Source organism: Amphiura filiformis, chromosome 7, assembly GCF_039555335.1.
Source record: "Amphiura filiformis chromosome 7, Afil_fr2py, whole genome shotgun sequence".
In the NCBI taxonomy this organism is placed as follows: domain Eukaryota; kingdom Metazoa; phylum Echinodermata; class Ophiuroidea; order Amphilepidida; family Amphiuridae; genus Amphiura; species Amphiura filiformis.
This window is the reverse complement of record NC_092634.1, coordinates 15,799,651-15,822,940: the sequence shown is the minus strand read 5'-3', so window position 1 is coordinate 15,822,940 and position 23,290 is coordinate 15,799,651. Positions and strand designations below refer to the sequence as shown.

The following is a 23,290-nucleotide window of genomic DNA, read 5'->3' as shown; positions in this document are numbered from 1 at the left end:
CAATTATTAGTATTGACCTGAAAATAAAGAAAAATGATGATAATTGTAGCCAGTACGTGCATAGTCCGGCTGCAAAGTGTTTTTCTTCCTGATTATTATTATTCTATAGGTGGTAAAGATGCGATTATCTGGCTGCATGATGACCACTTCCAACCTTTGCTTTGCTCTCCTTACATAACCCCTCTTACTCCCTGCATGCCCTTACCTTTCTCATGCTAGCTACCCTTTGCTTACCTTGCTATTCTTCTTACTATATATTATAAGGTTGTAGGCACAAGAGGCATTTCCATCGGTCCTCCTGTTCCTAATCACCTTTCTGTAGATTACCAACCCCACGTTCATTGAAGATTGCAAGTCAATCGCGTACCACCTGTTACGGCTTTGCCTTGCAGTAGAGTTAACAGACAGGGGCTCTAGGGCAATATTCTGTGACCTGAAAGGCTGTTGGAGCAGTTTGGAAAGTCACAGGGCATTGTCAGCTGTAGGACATCTTCAAGAACACCAAGCCTAAGTCTCCAGGATTGTCCACAGAAGAAAGTAAATAAGGAGGTAACCCTGACAGAAACCTCAATTGTCAACACGCTCTGCCAGCGCGTCGATTTAAGGCAAAATACCCTTCAAGCATTATGGATAAGTCTGACAAGAGAGCCGTAAAGCCCATGGCCGAAATGGGCAACCGAAATTGTAACAACAGATCCAGGGACCGCTCAGGAGCGCATGCTTTGGATGAAACCGTACAGTCAAAGCCGAAAGGAAGCTGTGAGGTAGAAGGGAGTATGGAAACTGGAAAACTGACTACAATTCACCTGTGTACATATAATATGAGAATGTTGAAAGATGAAGAAAAGCTGGAAAACCTAATGGAAAATCTTGAAGGTTTCAAGTGGGTTTCGGGAAGAAGGGACTAATACAACTGGAGCATGGTCTTATTGGTCTGGCAAGCAAACAAGACAGGCAAAAGGCGCACGAGTCCGACTAATACAACTGGAGAGAGGTTGAGGCGCTATAACCCCATTTTAGGAACAAAATTTTTAAAAAAACCATGGTAAAACAGAACATGTAGAAACAACGTAAATACAAGATGATAATGAGTGAGGCGCATGGTTTTTTTCCTCATCCACCCAATTTCAAAGGTTATATAAAGGAAACTAAAAGCTATTCAAACAGGGTGGTAGCTTTAAATATTCACTTGCCAGAAAGCTTGTAATACAGGTTTACGCTCCCCTACCACTGACTACGAAGACGTAAAGTAGGAGTTCTATGAAGACATTGATAAAGCCATTAATGGGCCAGAGTAATGGAAGACACATTCGTCCACGACCGAATTTGAGATTTTTTGAAATTTATCAACACTAAGATGTATTCTTTCACTTGAAACTGATAAAATACAACATGCTAATATTTATTCGTATTTTTGCTTGATTTATTTCACTCTTTTCAACTCTAAAAAGTCACATGGCTCAAGACAGCTTAGTAAATTGGCGGGAAATAATGAGTCAGAAATGCGCGAATGCGAAATATTGTGATTACGCGCGCGATTCGCGTCGCGTGACGCGGCGCAACTCTGCGCGTATATCCAACGCAGTCAAGGCGCATTCGGTATGTTGTTAACGCCAGCAAATGTGGTGTAAACAAAACAAAAATTTGCAGTCAAAATGCCACTTAGATTTTTAATTATTTTAAATTTTGGCGCACTGAAAGCAGAGATTATAGATTCATTGGTGCAAAAAGATGCATATTTAGACCATGCACCAGATACAGCTTTACAAGTGTGAAAGTCTTACCGTTTTAAAATTTAAGGACGTTTTGTGCATAATTTTGACATTTTTTTACTAAAACGTCGATTTCTCAGAGTTCACTTTTGACAACGGATTTTTTTCTATGTTGTCACAAAAAATTGGGGTAAAAAGGTGAATTTTTGTGATTTTTACAAAAACTTGAGATTTTGAACAAATCTGACGTCACCATGGGATTCCTTGACTCATTTCCTTTCCAAAAATGTATAGTTTTATATACTTTGGACATACAATTCAGAACTAGATATATTGCATCCTCAGAAGGCTGCGAAGTCCAGCCGTGACCTTGAAGTGACCTCTTATGACCTTGAAAAGATTTGGAACACAATTGCCTTTTCGTAAAAAATGTTGGCATTACGTTTGATAACAATCTACCTAATAAAATAATTTGACCTTTGTTGACCTCTGATGACCTTTTGAAATGACCTCCATTTTTGTTTTAAATCATATCAAGGGAGCGCACCACCATTAAACGCGCCCATTGAAATACACGGTAAAAGGCCTACATTTGGATCTCGTTTGGCACTTGAATTACGTATTTCAACTATAAAGCTTGGTATCAGATTAAAGCTGATCATGTGTAGAATATTATTCTTTTAACGGAATATATTGCTAACCACCGACTTTTTGTGTTATTTTGCCGCAAAGAAAAATTGTGCAAATTTAACCCTAAAAAATCACTCAATTTTGGAAACCGGACGTTGTTCAAATTCGCGCCAGAACTTCAACTCTGAAATAAAAAATCGGGACTTTTTCTCCGAATTCTTCATGTATATACTTGTCGGAAGCAAATGAGCTGAAAATGGGCAAAATTTGACTATACGTTTAGAAAATAAAGCCGAAACAAGCTCAAATAAGCGGTGGACTATTTTAACCGAATTTCACTGTTACATAAATCGTGGAGTGATTTGGTGGTGCGCCCTCTCAATATTACATATTCTAATTTAGGGAGTTAAATTGGACGAATTTTTGGAATTTGACCCCATTTGACCTTTGGTTGACCTCTGGTGACCTTGAAATGACCGCCATCATATTTTGAATTCTACCGTGATTACATATACTAAATTTCAAAATTTTACCCCTTTTGACCACAAAACAGACATGTTCAAGCCAAATCTGATTATAACCCTATATGCACCCAATGCTATAGTCATTTTGGCATTATTCTGATGATCACAGCACTTAATATGCAGGAAAAAGTGAACTTTAAGGTGATTTTCAGTAATCAACCCTATTTTACCCCTTGATGACCTTGAGCTCAAAATCCGTGTTTACCCTATAGACACCAGCTAATGTCAGTGCATATGTGTCAGTCGTATCTCTATACTATGTAATCTGTAGGAAAAGAAGAAGTATTTGGTTATGTGCAGAAAAAATCCCTTTGACCCCAAAACTGTGTTTACTCCCATAGACCCCAACTATAGTCGATGCCGATGACCAAGTCTCATTGCGCTACCATGTAATCTGTAAAACAAGAAGCATTTTTGTTTTTTTTTGCATTTTTAGCCAGAATTACTCATGCGTTACATTTGACCTCAAATGGGTCATGTCGAATGTAAAGGCTGGGGTAGTGGAGCTTTTTGCCCAAGTCTGATATAAAATTGGATCAATTGAGCCCATATTTATTGGTCGAGCTATGAGTTTTAAAATATTGGACGAGACGTAGTCGAGTCCAATATTTTAAAACTCATAGCGAGACAATCTAATAAATATTAGCGTAAAACATCAATTTTATCATTGTATATATTTATGTGTTGGATCCAATATTTTATAACACAGCTGGATTCATCAAAACATAATAATGGTTGCTCGGCTGGACTAAATAATGAAGCCCGAAAAGGTCCATGTTCTCTCCCATTACTCTGCCCTTAAAGACAACAAAGGCAATACACAATTGTTATGGGTGATCTCAACGCCAAGGTTGGAGAATGTCAAAATGGAGCAGAATCAATCTTGGGCAAATTCGGAGTTGGAGAAAGGAATAGACGAGGAGAAATGCTCCTTGAGTTTGCCTACAGAACAAAAACTCATGATAACCAACAAAGAGGTTCTGGACATGGGAAAGTCCAAATGCAGTAACCAGGAACCAGATAGACTTTATAAAAAAAAAAAAAAAAGGAATTGTGAATAACTGTGACGTTATCACTAAGGTAGACATTGCTAGTAACCATAGAATGGTCAGGCAACAATGTACATCAACACTAAGCTTGCAAGGCTTAAATTCATCAATAATAAAAAAGAAGAAAAGAATTGACAATCTAAAGTTGAAAGAGAGGAAAAAGGAATTCCAACTGAAGTTGAAGAACCACTTTGCGGGTCTGGAGATACAAGACATAGATACAAGATGGATACAAACTATGACCACCTAACTACATCATTGTTAGAGGAAGCAGCAAGTATACACCATCAAAATAGAGGATGGAATCAAATCTGAGGAGGATAAAGCATTATTGAAGACCTTGACCCCAGAAGAAAATTAAGCTGTGAGAAATATAATAACCAAATCAAGAGCTGAGAAGATTGAATATGCTGAAATTGTAAAAACAGTAAGGAAGAAGAGAAGACAACGAACAAGAAAGAGAAAACATGCAAGCATACTCAAGATTTTGCAAAGTGGAAAAGGTCCAACAACTGTTATAAAAACAAGACCGCAAAAAGTCAAGAATTAATAAATTAAAGCACACAGATGGAACTGTTACATCAGACAGGTCAGAAATTATGCAAATATGTGCAGAGCTCTACCAAGACCTGTAGTATAGTCACCAGAGGGGGTTCCCGTGCACCGAGTGCTTTTTTTTTAGTCCAGCCGAGCAACGGCTGGACTCTTACATCAGTGGTTTCTGCTTCTTTCTTTCTGTCAACATTTGACATAATTGGCTCTAGCTCCCTAATTATTTGACCGATTCTAACCAAACTTGGGCAAAGGCTCCACTACCCCAGCCTTTACATTTGACATGACCCATTTGGGGTCAAATATCACGCATGAGTAATTTTGGCTAAAAATGCGATTTTTTACCAAAAAATGCTTCTTCTTTTACAGATTACATGGTAGCGCAATGAAACTTGGTCATCGGCATCGACTATAGTTGGAGTCTATGGGGTTAACACAGATTTGGGGTCAAAGGTCATTAAGGGATTTTTTTCTGCACATAACCAAATACTTTCAAAATGCTTCCTTTCCTACAGATTACATAGTACAGAGATGAGATTGACACATATGCACTGACATTAGCTGGTGTCTATAGGGTAAACACGGATTTTGAGTTCAAGGTCATGAAGGGGTAAAATAGGGTTGATTACTGAAAATCACCTTAAAGTTCACTTTTTCCTGCATATAAGTGCTGTGATCATCAGAATAATGCCAAAATGACTATAGCATTGGGTGCATGTAGGGTTATAATCAGATTTGGCTTGAACATGGGGAGGGGTCTGTTTTGGGGTCAAAAGGTAACATTTTGAAATTTGCCCAATTCAAACGAAAATTAGTATATGTAATCACGATAGGATTCAAAATATGATGGAGGTCATTTCAAGGTCACCAGAGGTCAACCAAAAGGTCAAAATGGGTCAAATTCAAAATTCGTCCATTTTAAATCTAAATTAGAATATGTAGTATTGATATGATTTAAAACAAAATGGAGGTCATTTCAAGGTCATCAGAGGTCAACAAAGGTCAAATTATTTTATTAGGTAGATTGTTATCAAACGTAATGCCAACATTTTTTTTTTATGAAAAGGCAATTGTGTTCCAAATCTTTTTCAAGTCATAGAAGGTCACTTCAAGGTCACGGCTGGACTTCTGCAGCCTTCTGAGGATATCTAGTTCTAACTTACAGTTTTGTAATCCTGAAGGTGTCTAGTAAATAAATTTTGATGTTCCCAAAATTAAATATTGTCCCATGGGGTTCATTTGGCCATCTTGGATTCCGACAAAATTCAATGAAATTGACATAACTTTTGAACTAGACATCATAGGAAGACAAATGACCCATTTTTCGGGATAATGTGGACATGAGCAATCAATTAAAGGTTTATTTTCATGATTTAAACATGTTGGATACATTAAAATGCAAAATATTATGTCCCATGGCGTTCATTTGGCAGCCATCTTGGATTCCGACAAAATTCAATGAAATTGACATAACTTTTGAACTAGACATCATAGGAAGACAAATGACCCCATTTTTCGGGATAATGTGGACATGAGCAATCAATTAAAAGGTTTATTTTCATGATTTAAACATGTTGGATACATTAAAATGCAAAATATTATGTCCCATGGCGTTCATTTGGCAGCCATCTTGGATTCCGACAAAATTCAATGAAATTGACATAACTTTTTGAACTAGACATCATAGGAAGACAAATGACCCCATTTTTCGGGATAATGTGGACATGAGCAATCAATTAAAAGGTTTATTTTCATGATTTAAACATGTTGGATACATTAAAATGCTAAATATTATGTCCCATGGCGTTCATTTGGCAGCCATCTTGGATTCCGACAAAATTCAATGAAATTGACATAACTTTTGAACTAGACATCATTAGAAGACAAATGACCCCATTTTTCGGGATTTTGTGGACATGAGCAATCAATTAAAAGGGTTATTTTCATGATTTAAACATGTTGGATACATTAAAATGCAAAATATTACTAAAAATAGTATCTTCAAGGCATACTCGTCTGTATATAATAGGAGCTCTTTTTGGTACATTGAGAAGGATATTGATGATTCACCCTATCGCATGGATGATGTCTGTAATCACATTCCGGAGAGTCTTGCTGGTGTAGATTTATATAGAAACAATTGGATATCATCGAGGCTGCTACAAAACTTACTGAAAATCAATATCGTTTGAAATGTAGTGCAGGAACTAAGGAAGCTTCAACATCACAATCCTCTCGTAACCGTAAATTACAATTATCAACTTTCGTGCGACTGTTCCCTCAGAATGTATCTTTTGTGAAAGACTGGAAATTAAAGTGTCTGGAAAGACTGAGAGACGCATCAAATTCCCAGTATTCAAGGACAAAGACGGAGCATTTAAGGAGCCTACTTGGAAACAGATTGAGCCTCGGGCACTAGAACTAGGACTACATCGTCTACATAGCATGGTGCTAGGTGAGGACATCTTTGCAAGAGAGGCGAATGAGAAGCTGACGGTCCTACTTGAGAACCACATTATCCATAACTCGATCGCCTATGCCAAATTTCATCTAGGTGACAAAGGGTATATCACCAACAACCTGGTCTACAGCGGCATCATCTCTGTCGCAGACGCGGTGACTGGAAACTACCAAAGCACATACTGCTCTGCACTATCATCCGGCACCTCTACAGAAGCAAACAACTTGCCACTATTCTCAGTAAGCTGGATATAACTGTGACACTGAGACATATAACTTCGCCTTGGAACTTGAGACAATGCTAGCCAAGGATCTTAATGAGGTTTCCACATCCCTTACTCCGCAGATCATTACCGGCGAGGAAAGGATGTATTTCATCTCGAATGGGACAATCTAAACAAAACAATGATGAATATTCATGGGTCAAACGTGGTGAACAGCACTGGTGGGATAATGATACAAGATGTGAAACCCGGGTTTGATACCACTAACTAACCAGGATCGGATTCTCCCTCTCTACGAGCGTAGATATACCCGAGACCATGGCTTCTGTTCATATCTGTAGTCAAGTCGGGCCCAAATTTCCTGAGGGAACCGTGTTCACTCCGCCCATGATAAATAGCGAATTGTACTCAACATGCATCAAGAATATCGTCTCTGTTCATTTACACGGGAAACAGTGGGGATAAGCAGCCTGTCCCAGGGATTGGTGGCTTCCTCTCAGCTACCGGTGTGAAACCCCAAAGAAAGTCAACTATCGACTATTTCACCCCTATCCATCACCCCTTCACCGAATACTCGACTTTCAAGGAGCTTCTAAAGTGGTCAGAGGATGCCACCATCCAAGGTCAGGAGTATGTCCTTGTCTTCATATGTGACATACTTCACAAGCATGGTAAAAGTGGAGGGGTCCTGTAAAGCGAGGTCGAGGGTCTCACGAGGAGTACATGTCTGTACGAGATTCAGCAAGGTCTTGGGGTTGGTCACCTCAACGTTCTCCTCCTCGATGAATCGCTCAATTAACAAGCGCTTCACCGGCTTCACTGACTGTTTAGAGGCAGAACAGTGCTTTTTCATATGCCTTCTCTGTCCATACACTACGTAGGGAGCCACTGGTAATGAGATCAGCCACCAAACCCTGGGACAGGTTGCTGCTCCCAATAGCTTCCACAGATGTGAACAGGATCAGGAGCCATGGTCTCGGGTGTATCTACCTTTAGGGAGCGCACCTTGCTCCGCGCGTAGAGAGAGAGAGAGTTCGATCCTGGTTAGTGGTATCAAACCCGGGTTTCACATCTTGTATCATTATCCCACCAGTGCTGTTCACAACATTTTAGCCATGGATATTCGTCATTGTTTTGTTTAGATTGTCCCATACGAGATGAAACACGTCGTTTCCCTTGCTGGTAATAATCTGCGGAGTATTATGTGGAAACCTTAGCCAGCACTGTCTCTAGTTCCTAAGGCGAAGTTGCATGTCTCACAGTGACCCAGCTTACTGAAGATAGTGGTGAGTTGTTTGCTTCTATAGAGGTGCCCGATACTAGTGCAGCATGTGCTTTGGTAGTTTGGTAGAAGAAACAGGGCCACATCCTTATACTTATGTGATATAGCCTTTGTCACCCGGATAAAACTTGGCAAAGGTGATCGAGTCATGAATATTATGGTTCTCAAGTCGGACCTTCAGCTTGTCACTTCTGTACTCTGGATTGGGGAAGCCACTTCTTTCAAACTCTCGTATGATTGTACAGAAGACTCAGCGATGTAAGTAACATAACCTCCTTCTGCCCAACAACTCGGTCTTTAATGAAATCAAGGACAACAGTGAATGCCAGCAGATGTGCAGCAGCTTTACGATCCTGCTCTGTTTCAATTGTCGTTTCGCTTCATCACGAAGGTAAGTTGTGTACTTCGTGTTGAAAGAATCGCGACAGGAATAGTGGAAATTCGCTCTCTTGCAAACAGGTCCTCACCTTGCACCATGCTATGTAGACGATATAGTCCTAGTTCTAGTGCCCAAGGCTCAATCTGTTTCCAATTAGGCTCCATAAATGCTCCGTCTTTGTCCTTGAATGCTGGGAATTTGATGCATCTCTCAGTCTTTCCAGACACTTTCATTTCCAGTCTTTCACAAAAGATACATTCTGGAGCGAACAGTCGCACGGACGTTGATAATGGTAACTTACGGTTACGAGAGGATTGTGATGTTGAAGCTTCCTTAGTTCCTGCACTACATTTCAAACGATATTGATTTTCAGTAAAGTTTTGGTAGCAGCCTCTATGATATCCAATTGTTTCTAAATCTACACCAGCAAGACTTTCCGGAATGTGATTACAGACATCATCCATGCGATAGGGTGAATCATGATGTTCAATGTGTCTTTTGTCGCGAATGTCATGTAGCTGAGCCAGCTTGTCAGTGGCAGAGCCCCTTACTTTACTGAGCGGCGTAAAATCTAGATGCTCAATACCACTCACATGTAAAATACAATTTACAGGAGGACGATTCTGCAGTGAGTATGACTCAGTACCTTTATCACCCTTGCGTTTTGGCATGATTATCCACCACTTCACTATAACTATGCTACGATTTTTAGTTCACTAACACCAGTTCTAGCTAATAATAAGTTAAGTCATGCACCTAGAAGAGAAAATAGTAAATAAATCAATAACATCAAAATATCCTTCTCAATGTACCAAAAAGAGCTCCTATTATATACATACGAGTATGCCTCGAAGATAATATTTTTAGTAATATTTTGCATTTTAATGTATCCAACATGTTTAAATCATGAAAATAACCCTTTTAATTGATTGCTCATGTCCACATTATCCCGAAAAATGGGGTCATTTGTCTTCCTATGATGTCTAGTTCAAAAGTTATGTCAATTTCATTGAAATTTGTCGGAATCCAAGATGGCCGCCAAATGGTCGCCATGGGACATAATATTTTGCATTTAATGTATCCAACATGTTTAAATCATGAAAATAACCCTTTTAATTGATTGCTCATGTCCACATTATCCCGAAAAATGGGGTCATTTGTCTTCCTATGATGTCTGGTTCAAAAGTTATGTCAATTTAATTGAATTTTGTCGGAATCCAAGATGGCCGCCAAATCAACCCCATGGGACAATATTTAATTTTGGGAACATCAAAATTCATTTACTAGACACCTTCAGGATTACAAAAATGTATGTTAGAAAAAAAGCACTCGGTGCATGGGAACCCCCTCTGGTGAATATACTACTGTATACTTCAACAAAATCTCAAGAGAAAGGCAAACCAAAAGACACTAATACAAGCGTTGTTACAATGCAAGTTACCTCCAATTCTACAGAATGAGGTAGAAGAGGCCTTAAGACAAATGAAGGACAACAAGACACCAGGCATTGATGAAGTTGCAAGTGACATAATCAAAGCCGGGGGAGAAGAGGCAATACTACAGCTCACAAAATGTTACAATCAAATACTGGAAACAAAGAAGAAATCAAAGAAATGGAAAGAAGCTAAAATTATTTTACTTCACAAAAAGGAAGACAAGGAAGAAATAAAAAAATACCACCCAATCAGCCTTCTTTCTCATGTGTATAAGATATTCACGAAAATCATCCAAATCAGATTAAAAGCTACGTTAGGCCAAAATCAACCACAGATCACCTACAGGCAATAAATCAACTGAATACCAGCTCGATTTACATTGATTTATGTCTTGGTTTTATAGACTACCAGAAAGCATTCGACTCCATAGAGCATACGGATATGTTTGATGCACTGAGGAAGATCGGAATAAATGAAAATTACATCTGCATCCTAGAAGATATATATACACATGTCATCGCCACAATACACATAGATAATGATGTTTCCAAGGAGGTGAGAATAGAGAGAGGAGAGACAGGGAGATGCATTATCACCAAAGATTTGCACAGCAGCACTGGAAGAGGTTTTCAAAAAGTCCAACCTAGAGAGAGAAGGAATCAACATTGACGGGGAGATGTTAACAGATCTTAGATTTGCAGATGACGTTGCCTTTAAGTTAACAACAACATCGGTGAAGGATATGGAAGATCAACTTAACAGCTGGTGCAAAGAAAGTATACACGTGGGACTGCAAATGCACAAAGGAAAAACACAGTTTATGACAAACTTTGAGACAGAAGAAACAGAGAGGAATAATTTACTTTATTACTTTTATAATTACCATGATTACTTTATTATTACTGACTCGTGCCCACACTAGCTACGGCCATAATCATCGTCGGATCGTCACTAGTAAATACTATATAATTTACTTTATTATTACTGAAGAGGGGAAAGTGGAGAGAGAGAGAGGAGGAAAACGAAGCAAGGAACATAGAATGAAGTATTTATAAATATACGAACCCAAAGTGAGCTGTATTGGTCCCCGTAGTAGTAAAATATTTGTGGACTGAAGTCGACAGGTCCGTTTACGCAATCATCACAAGCGCTTAGATCGTTGTCTATACCACTTCCATATGGCAGAAAAAAAGCTGAAACAAAACCAACCACAAGTATTCAAATTCAAACGCATTCTTCTTTCCATATAATTATGTTGCGTTATATAAAGGGTATGAATTGTTTTAATAACATTCAGAAATATTTTGTGAAAACTTGATCCAAAACATTCTAACATAATAAGAATGAAGGAAAATTGGCAGTAGTGTTTTTCAAATAAAATGTTTTTGAAATGATCTTTATAATAATTTAATTCGACATTTTTACAACACGTTTATAACCTATTCCAAACAATTGTGTGTTTGCTGGGTATAATTAGTGTCATATCAAATACATGTAGTTTATGAATAATAATAATCACTTCTATCGATAACATCAATGAAGTAAATTATCATATGTTTCATTCTATCATAAATCCTGAGAAACCCGTGACACATTTTTCAAACTTTTACTTGCGCCAATCCAATCTGCACTTAGGTTAATTTTTGATTTATTAAGATGGAAACCTGAAATTTCTGTAAAACAGTCAAGAATTTAATAACTTTAATAAACTCCTCAAAAATGGTTTGGATTTTTTCTTCTTTCAAGCATCTATATCTCAGATTATTTGTGACATATCGTGTTGCATATCAATGGATAGCTATTTTATTACCCTTTACACTGACACCAAATTTGAAACAATCACCTTTTCACGTCTGAGTAAACGTCTTGTGAATGTAGTGGGTTCTAAAACAGAATGTGCCAAATTGACCATTATTCTATGCAGCAAGCTACAATCCCATGCCTTCACAATCTGAGACCCGATGCAATCCTCCTAGATTAACGCTCGCCCCTTTAAAGCCAGGGTAGTCAACGACTACCAACGGAATATGGGAGTAGAGAGAATGGAATGGCCTATGTTACGAGTCGTACTTGACTCAAGGCCAAAATCACCTTTTTCCCGAACTCACACGCATGCACAACACAAATACACTGTCTGTTTAAGCTAACAAAATCTAAGTCTTTAATTGAAAGCAAGTTTTGGTTGGTACAATATATGACAACAAATGCACATATACAATAATCAAATATAATCACTCTTTAACTATTTAGTACTTAGCCAGCATTCTTCTTCTTGGTGATCATAAAGAGTTCTTATAATGTTCTTGACGGCTGATGTATATCCTTATTCTCTTGCCCTGCGAAAATCAGCGAAGTCCTTTGCACTTGCATTGATAAATATCCTTGCGCTTAAAATCCTCACACAAATATGGCGTTGCTTTCTCCTTGCGCTATCTCCTTGTGCTGCCCTCTAAACGTAACACCAGACTTCAGCAAGTCGACAGACGAATATATTTTCCCCTCCTGGAAGAAGTAGGTTCTTCGACGCATTCCAGACCTTCTCCGACAACACTGGCAAATAGTAGTACTTTGACCACACAAAATATTTCTGGTTTGCAATTTCCTTTCCTTGAAGGAATTGAACTGCAAGCACATTAGCCAGCCAGCCCAGATCAACACCATAAACTGTGACAACAATTGTGTCCACATTTTCTTACATATCAAGCATTGGGAAAAACCCCATTCTATCAATAGGCTATTACTACCTTCACACTATTCTGCAGTCTGGGAAATTCCCAAGTCTTAATTACAACATCAACCCCTCACATCTCATTACCTCCCGAGGGGAATCCCGTGGTATCTTCACTTTATAATATCAGGGGAATTCCCATATAATCCAAAATTAGAAATGATTCAACTTGTTTTTGATCAAGTTGATGCAAGAAAGGAATCCTAAAATGTCTCATTAAATAGATTTTAATTGTACACAGAGATAAATCATCAAATTAAATTACTCAGGGCACATGACACCTATCATCAGCCCAGACCTCAACTCAATTGAACACTTTTGGTCGCCTGAGTGGCTGCTACATCACCTTTTGCTCCTGCTACTTCGTTGATTTTTACCATTTTTAATGTTTGTATGTTCCTGAAATTTGAACTGTATTTTTTTTGTCTTCAGTGTTCTTTGCATTCCCCCTCCCCTCATATGTTTAAGGACCCCAATGGAAATAAGCTTTTCTTTTGAAAAGCTTTTTGGGCTATCCTTGGTGCTCTGCTGTTTTATAATGTTTTTATAATGTTTTATCATCTTAATGTGTTGTTTTTAAAAATGTGTACATCTTATATTATTGTTAATTGTCTATTTATATGTGAACATCGTCATTTCTGAGTACCGAATAAAATCAAATTAGGGGACACCTCACCCGGTACCCAGATATCCCCTTGTGACGCTGTGACGCTGTGACGCGAATCCCGCGCTTCGCGAAAACTGAACATTCGAAATAGTGTATCGTCGTTTTTCCCAACCCTACTTAGTCTGTGTTACATACCGTTTCCCAATAGGCTCGGTACATTACCATGATTACTGATGGTTATTATACGGAAATTGCTATAGAAAAATCAACATTGGAATAGGAGGATCCATAGGCATTTCTGAATCGTTACACAATATATAATAAAGGCTGACAATTGTACGGTACCGTAAAACGGGTCACAAATTTTGAAAGGGTGTTTTCAGGGCACTATATCTAGTGAACCATCTTCGAAATACTGACTATTTGCTTTTTTCAACTTATCGAACAATAAATTGCACAATATTTTAGTTTGAAACAATATTTCAGGTATTTCCAACAGGATGCGTATTGTGACAACAATAACTAAAAAATAAGAATTCAAAACCACAGAATATTGTACATGTACAGGTCTTACCTATATATTTTTTTACGACATGGCATAACTGGGCATTAACAGCAGAGACAAATAAATCATTTAGAAGCTGCTGACGAGGATGCACCCAGAAAGCGATTAACCTCCCTGCTAAAGCTGGCCCTCGATCTAATGGCTGGAATTTGGGCAGGTAGAGAATTCCATATTCTATATGCCACAAATCAAGTAATCAAGTAATTGTCAAGTCAATGTTTGTCCAACATTGATGATTGATTTATAAAAGTTTGATATTATTTCCTAGGCTGACCCTTTTTGCAAGAAAATAACAATTTGCCAACAATGTGGAAGGCCTGCAACTGTTTAAAAAAGAATGAAGCATGAACGAAGATCGCAAGCACACATAAATTAAAATGCAACACGAACAAGTCCTAAAAAGGGGCCTGACATTAACTTATTCTTGTGGCCATATGGTTATATAACACTAATATGCCTGGGCGATGCATGGAAATACGACGTGGAACTATTTGTTTCTGAAAAGGCTGCTTTAAAATCACTGTAATTGTTCAAGTTACATAGCAAAAACAAAGACTAACATCTGATCTGGTCACAAGATGGCGAAGCGCTTGAAATTAAATGGTCACGGATAAAATTCTTAGGGCCCCCATCGTAGTTCTAGGGTTACGGACCACTGCACTGCATCCATATATCATGACTTTACTTTCAAAATGAGACTTTTTGGTTGTTGAAATTAGGCGCGATACATGAATCGTCGTGACCCAGTAAAAAATGTAAATTTCAACGTAGACATGCATATATACCGCGCAAAAAAAAAAAGGCAAATCCCAATCTAATTTTTATACGGTTAATCTCACACGCATTTCGATGGACAATCCATGAACCGCGAGTATGAATGAAGTCAAATTTTACGCCTCAATGTTGCTTTATTACAATGATTTCTTACAAACAAAAAGGATCATATTCGTGGAGCTAACATATTCGTGGAGGCACAATAGATTACGCAACGCATTGTTCCTTTGTGCCGATTTGATTTACCGACAAGCTATTCATCGAGAGATATCTTTTGTTCAGGACAAAAGGGTTCCGCCATTAAATCGGTAACTAACCTGACAGCGTATAACGCTTTACAAGGCAGGCTACTGTCAATAAGTGATCAAAAGAGTGTCATGTGAGAGCGCCCACTTGAGTGAGGTACCTTTTGTTGACATACGACCCACGGTGTGACTTGAGTCTTCGCCAGCACACAAAAGCACACTTTACCGTCGATGTACGATTATTTAACACCCATCTTAATTTAGGCGCCTCATTTAAATAAATTCAATAGAATTGCTAATCGATTGCCCGTAACAACGTGCCATGGCTACCAGCATGACCAGGTATAGATGAATCCAACGAGCCAAGTGATGGTCAGAATTCATTCCGCCATTACTGGGTCCCCTTAAACCGCTTAAAATCGATGTTATATGTTGTATTGTGTTATAAACGTTCATCATTCTTTTGTCTACATGCAACACGGGTGATGGAATGCTGTTTAAAATCCCTGCTATGGCCGCTTCATTTCACATTTTAGGTTGGATGGAGCCAACGGGGACCCAGCTATGGCTACCATTGAGGTGTAGGTATGCGTGAAATTGGATTCGTCTATAGGTCTATCTGTCACTTTCTATTTAATTAACTACTTCGCAGTAGGTTATTATCATATAGGTCTATTAAATAAAGTCAAATGGGTTTCGTAATCACGAATATCCATTTTAAAAGCCGGGGGCAAGTGAGCAGCACTCGAAATAAGGCGCGTCCTTGCGTCAAATATCCGTGAAAAGTAGGCGCGGACCCGCAAATTTCCTACGATACGGGTCCGCGTGACCCGTAAAATTGAACCAAGCAAAGAGCAGAAAATCCTAGTTTTGCTGTTCAACTGGAAACTCTGGTTCACATAATACGTCCAGCTCCCTGAGTACACTTTCATTTTAGTTTCCCATCAAGATTTCAACCCGGATTTTCAATTTTGTATAATCTACATACCGTGATCGCTGTAGCTAATTCTCTATCTTGAAATTTCAAAGGCAATGGTCCAGGGTCGGACCCTTAAAATTGGTGAAGACCCTTGAAATTTCAAAGGCAAGGGTCCGAAGGAAAAGAAAGCAATGAATAAAGAAAATAATAATTATTATTATAGAAACTAAGCATATAACAGCACAAGGCAGCCATTCAATGATGCCAAAACCTTTATGCGTTACGTATTTAAAACACCCAATCAGCCCTCGAATTAAGGATCTGAAGGGTCACGGCAACATAGGGCAAGTTGATAGTTGCCTTTTATTTCCATTGAAAAGGCGAGGCGACACGGCAATTTGTAATATTTCAAAAGGGCATCACGGCAACTGTTTAAAATTTGGTCTCAAATGCAATTTCTCAAAAGTGAAGAAAACAATAATGATAGGTGATTTTAGTGCTTATCGAACATTGGTCTTCAAATATGCGAAAAGAATTGGAGAATTCCCTTATGTCAGTTTGTAGCTATATCGATTAGGATTAGGTGTACCATGAGGGCCAATATTTTCCCAGAAATAAAAATATTTTTCCCAGAAATAAAAATATTTTTCCCAGAAAAAAAAAAAAAATTTCCCAGAAAAAAAATTTATCCCAGAAAAATATTTAGCCCACAAAAAATATTTATCCTAGAAAAATATTTATCCCAGAAAAATATTTATCCCACAAAAAATATATATCCTAGAAAAATATTTATCCCAGAAAAATAATTTTCCCAGAAAAATAATTTTCCCAGAAAAAATAATTTTCCCAGAAAAAATATTTATCCCAAAAAAAAGTTTTCCCAGAAAAAATATTTATCCCAGAAAAACATTTATCCCAGAACAAATATTTATCCCAGAAAACATTTATCCCACAAAAAATATTTATCCTAGAAAAAATATTTATCCCAGAAAAAATAAGTTTTCCCAGAAAAAATAGTTTTCCCAGAAAAAATAGTTTTCCCAGAAAAATTATTATCCCAGAAACTTTTCTTTAATAAATCAGGCCTATTATAGCCCTATAGGCTATAGGCCTATCCGGACTTTTTACGTCACTATAAACACGGAAAATCGATTTGTAGGCTTATAATTCCATATCTATTTTAGTCATTAACAGGTTAGCATCTTTCATTTAAATCAGATCATGCTGACCTCACGAAGAACATGATCCACAAGGACACCACATTGTCTCCAGTAGCCATACTTTTAATCGGAACTCATCACCATTGCACCTTTCGCGCAGTGATTTGGTGTAATGCGCCCTGAATGGCCCTCGTCGTACGATACGCGATAATTTCCCCAAAAAATAATTTTCCCGCAAAATTTATTTATCCCACAAAATTTTGTATAGTTGATAGATGTTGGCTGACTGTCAATTATTGATTAAATAAACCTCTTTTTAATAAGTACTTTCAAGGATTTGAAAGTCCACTCAGTCCCAAGGTCAAATACCATGAAATTAAGAATTCCCCAAAATTTGATTCTTTTTTATGGGAATGTCATATTTAACGGGGTACTACATCCATTGAATTTTTTTCGCATTTTTTTGTATTTTGTGAAGAAATGAGAGAAAAATTGGACAAAGTAGTATGCAAAATGAAGGGGCAAATCTTCTCGTTCTATTGGTGGCATCGGTATCAATGTAGCTTACATGCTTTTACAAGTAAAAGCCGAAAGGTGGTACATCACCAATGTTTTAAATTCACTTCATTTTGGAAAGCATACTATCAACGGATTTCGTTAAAATTTTGGATATATGTTGCAAACGCATTAGAGAAATAATGTTGATATGTAAAATGGGAATAAATGGTTCTTGATGACTTCATGAACTTGGTAATTTTCAGTGCTCCACACCTATCAACAAACGAAGTGGTTAAAATGCTTCTATTTTCAATGTTAAGCTATATTTTGTATTTTTAACTAGCGACATTATTTCACTGAAACCTAATTAAGCCATAGGTAAAAGGTTTCACAACCAAACTACAGTTATGTTGAAAAAATTGCATTTCTCTTCACCTAAACCATCAGATTAGGTAGATTTTCGTAAGCTTCATTTTTGTGATTTTGGTACCAATTTTACCTTTGTCTAGTTGAAATGGATTGGACAAACCAATCTAAATTGTACTCACCATTTACATCCATTCCCAACAAATGTTATTCTGTCCATCATAGCATTATATATCCAGAAAAAAGACAAACTAGACCAAATATCAAAATTGATGCCTCATTGTAGCTATGTTGATATATCACATGTGTATACAAAATGGGGTAAAATTTGACCTCAACCAGGTGACATATAACCTGACCTATGATGACCTATAACCTTATAGAAATCTCTTTTCCAAACAACACATGATAGAGACATGATAGTATAAAATTTGCTATACCATTCATTGTCAATCATTGAGGAAGAGATATAGTTGATCACAAGTCTGAAGATGGTATAACAAATGATATAATTTATTCTATTCAAGTACTATTTGAAAAGAATAAATTATGTTTTGTTATGAGTGAGGCACACATACTGAGTTACTATAATCCCATAGTAACAGGTAAACAAAAAAGTATATAGGGCAAACATGATATACTAAAATGGTTGAAAATCACTTTGTAGGTAGAGATATTTTATAAGTTTAGGACATGAGATGATGAACATATTTATGTAGTTCATAAATTTGCAAGAAAAAAAAGAAGAGGGGTACTGATGAAAATCAGGATATTATTCCCCCTTAAGGTAATACACTATTTTAAAGTGTTGCGATTTGGTAGTTCACAACATCTTGCGAATGGTAGTGAGCTTTGGCAAAAATTGCATTGCTCATTTCCTTTCGAGCGTGTAGAAGAATTCAAATATCACAGAAATATTTTGTGGGTCATGTGGTTCTTGAGTTATGTTGTAAAGAGGGCTGAAACAACAACACTTTTGTAAAATGTACATAACTTATTAACAACAATAAATTAAGCATGTTTTCAAAGTATATGATTTGTATAATGAACTTTTGCAAAACATCAAAGTATTATTTTTCAAAAATATATTGATTTAGACAATAAAAATCAAAAACATGCCTGGCGACTTGTTCCGGGTTTTGTTGGAGCTGGTCACATATTCTAATCAAAATATTATCAAGCCTATGCTGCTATTTTTTTTTTTTTTTTTCCAATCAATGTATATATCGATCTAGAGTAAAAACAATCTCTGTTATTGATTATCCAAATACAGTTAGCATCCTGGACAACCGATTCTTTTGTTATGCAAGGCTCACTCAGTCATTTAATGAGGCAATACAAACGATCGAATTTGGTGTTGAAATGAGCTAAATTTTTAGTTACACCTTTTCGATGTAAAATTAATTTTCTCGGCCAAAATGAAAAGCAATCATTTTCATTTTTTCAGTAAATGTCAGGAAAAATTGTAGTGCTTGATACTGTATTTTTTTTTTTTTCAAATTCTAGTGTTAAACTTAGGCGTGAAATTTAGTCATTTAGTGTAAGATTTTCGATTTTGATAGGCTTAAACTCTGCCCGCGAGCCTTTTTTTGGATCAACCTTTTAGCTTTTCAAAGTAAGATAGTTCGCTAATGAAGGATTTTTCCCAACTTTCTAACGCACATCACCGTGAGCGATATATCATAGTTTTGTCAGAATTTGCGTTTTCATTTCACCAGTTTTACTGCCGGCTGACCATTTTTCAAAATCAACGCGTGAAATCTATAAGGCTAGTACTAGCATTGTGGATCGATATCCCTGGGTTTAATAGGAATACCGGCATGGCTACAGTGTTGCTAGAACTTCAATATAGCAAAGAAATTCCCAGGCCTATAGCGCTCCTACTGATCACGTTTAACCAGAACACTCAATTGGGGATTTGGGCTACCAAATCGCTGGTCGGGCAATTTGCTTTCAATGGAAAATTGACCTGGATAAACAACAAAGGAAATATCGACTATTTCTGCTGGTTGCTCTCGAGATAAAAGTACTGAGTTAGACATTTTCGGAGCATGAAGGGGAAAAGGGTAAAACAAAAACGGAAATTCTGACAAAACTATAACATATAGACCCACACGATGTGCTTTACAGGGGTGGGAAATATCTTTCTTTAGCAAACTATATTAGTTTGAGACGCTAAAACATGAATTCCGTAAAAAGCTCGCAGGCGAATTCAAGGCCTATAAAAATCAAAAATATCACACTAAAAGACACAATTTGATGCTTAATTTTAACACCAGGATTTTTTTTTTTTAAATGTATATCCAAGCACCAAGTTTTTAACTGACATTACTGAAGAAAAAAAAAATTATTGCTTTATATTTGACCGAGAAAATTAATTTCACAGCAAAAAGGTGTATCTCTGAATTGTGCTGATTTTAACATGTATCGATCGACTTTTAGCGCGACTAAGCAGAACAAAAGAATCTGTTGTCCAGGTTGTTGACTGAATAGAGTACTTTATGTTATTCTGTTATGCTACTCTGCTACCAATCAAAGTTTCGATCTTCTTTGGTAAACGTCTATAAAAAATAGCTCTTATTGATCACCCCAATAGCTATACTGTTTCTTCTTGCTCGCGCTTTTAAGGGGTGGGCTATGAACGTTTGGATAGTATTTATTGTGGGACATTAAAGCACATCAGACATATCGAATTGCATTCTGAATACGAAGAATGTCCTTCTGATATTAAATAATTTTGATTTTTGAAATTGCAATGTAATACACATTTTATGGCAAATGATTAAAATTGATATTTTGATATTTAACAGTACTCGAAGTAAACTTTATAAATCTGATGACTTATACTTAAAGTGTATGTAGGTGGGATGAAAAGCCGACGATCAATTGAAAATTTTGACCTTTCTTATTGAAGATACGGATTTTTTTCCCAAAACACAAAAATAAAAATTAGGTCTTTTTGGGAAAAAATCTTCAATATGAAAGGTCAAAATTTTCAATTGATCGTCGGCTTTTCCTCCCAGCTACATATACTTTAAGAATATGTCATTGAATTTATTAAATTTACTTCGAGAAAAATGTGAAAAATATCCATTTTTATAATTTGTCATAAAATTTGTATTATATCGTGAATTTCATAAAATGAAAATTATTTGATATCAGAAAGACATTCTTCGTATTCAGAATGCAATTCCATATGTCTGATGTGTTCTCACTCACACAAAAAAATACTGTCGAAACGCTCAAAACGCTCATTCCAGATCCCTTAAGCATATTTCACTCTGGAAATAATTCAATTCACCCCATTCCATTTCTCTCAGGGTGAATTATTGAAAATTCACTTTTTTACATTAATTGATAGAGAGTAATTTTTTTAAACCCGATATTTCAGGCAATGCTTACCTTTAACCTGTACATTCGATAACAGGAGAAACATTAAGTACAAGAGCTGCGAATCCTTGCGGTGAGCCATTATCCAAGTTTCACGACATACATGTACTCTGCTTCTAATCAAATTGTGTACCCCAACCACTGATTTCAAAATTCAACCTGAGTCTGAGTGTCCAAAGCACGAGATGACTTATTTTGAAAGAACAGAGGCATTTCATGGTTATCCAGGGCTTTTAGACCGGCACACTGCCAACTGCATGGGTAATAAATTTCAGCAACCATCCATAACCGTTTTAAAGCAAATAGGCTAAAGTGAGTAATGACTGAGCCAAATTTCAGTTCCATAAAGGTGATTAATTGTTGGGGACCAAATCAGTTGAAAGAAACTTGCTGCCGCTGAGGAGACTACTGTCTGTTCAATTAGCTTAAATTCTAAAAATTTTAAGATATTTGAAAAAATAAAAAATTGTGGTCAAAATCATCAAAGAAAAGTGTTAGCACAGCCTTAGACCTAACGTGATTTATACTTTTCAAATTCTAAAGTTCAATTTAAAACCCCATTTCTTTTCAATTTTGGTCTTTTCCCGCGATATTTATATAAAAAGCCGTAGAACGTCGGGTACCAAAAAGCAATGGGGACGAATGTCACAATGCGCAGAGTTAGTATTTATTCGACCATTCGCATCAGGCAAAATATTTGCCAGTATGCCTAATTAACTGTTGAAACATTACGTTATTATTTATGAACTAAGGCTTTCTAAAATAGGCCCAGCTTATATAAATACATTCATTGTGTATTCATTTATTTATTTATTTATTTATTTATTTATTTATTTATTTATTTATTTATTTATTTATTTATTTATTTATTTATTTTGCGAATGGTTCTGAGAATGGGTCTGAGAAGGTGTAGGCCTATAGGCCTATTATAAAACTACACATTTATTTTCAATTTGTTATTTCGTTTTGTTTGTTGAATACAAACTGAAAACATTGTGAAACAAAAGAACTTTTGTACAAGAAAATATTATTTATAAAAATTAGGTTACAGAAAACAATTCTTGTAAAGTCACTGTATCTGAAAATGTCAAGCCAATGCTGATATTCTTGGGAAGGAACGGTGGTATTAAACAAAGTTGAAATAAGAACGAAATCCATAATTTTTATGTCATTGTTTAGGAAAAAATATTGCTCAGAATAATGTTATGCATAAAACGTAATAGTGCCATATAATTTTGTGTAACAAAACCGGTGGACCATCATCACCTATAGAACCTATCCAATAACCGGAACGGTATAACAATTGAAATGGCAGGACAGGTTGGTGGACAGATTGTTTTGCTAAATTGGATAGGGTCTATGCCGTAAATTGAGAATGGACCGTCCCACTCGATTTGTAAAAGGTCGCGAACCCTTTTGGTGGACCCAAGTAACTGCCTAAAATGAGGCAAAATTGAAAAGAAATGGGGTTTTAAATTGAACTTTGGAATTTGAAAAGTATAAATCACGTTAGGTCTAAGGCTGTGCTAACACTTTTCTTTGATGAATTTGGCCACAAGTTTTTATTTTTTCGAATATCTTACAAATTCAAGAATCTAAGCTAATTGAACAGACAGTAGGTTTTTTTTTGAAGCAGCGCCCGCAGGCGATGCTTCCCTATTTAATTTCACTGAAATGACTTGCATACGATTAGGTGATATGCCTCAACTTTCGTTGATACACCATTCAAAATACATTACGATCATCGAGCTCAAATGAGATCGAAAATTGTAGGTTAGGCGCATGCACAT

At 36.7% G+C, this 23,290-nt stretch overlaps 1 long non-coding RNA gene across 1 annotated transcript; it reads right to left on the bottom strand.

Annotated features, from left to right (window-relative positions):
• LOC140156799 (uncharacterized) lies at positions 1 to 21,603 on the bottom strand. The gene is made up of 3 exons (XR_011859593.1): positions 21,513 to 21,603; positions 11,314 to 11,441; positions 1 to 17 (listed from the first exon to the last, which is right to left on the bottom strand). It is a non-coding gene; the product is annotated as an uncharacterized lncRNA (long non-coding RNA).
• Between the last annotated feature and the right edge of the window lie 1,687 nt (positions 21,604 to 23,290).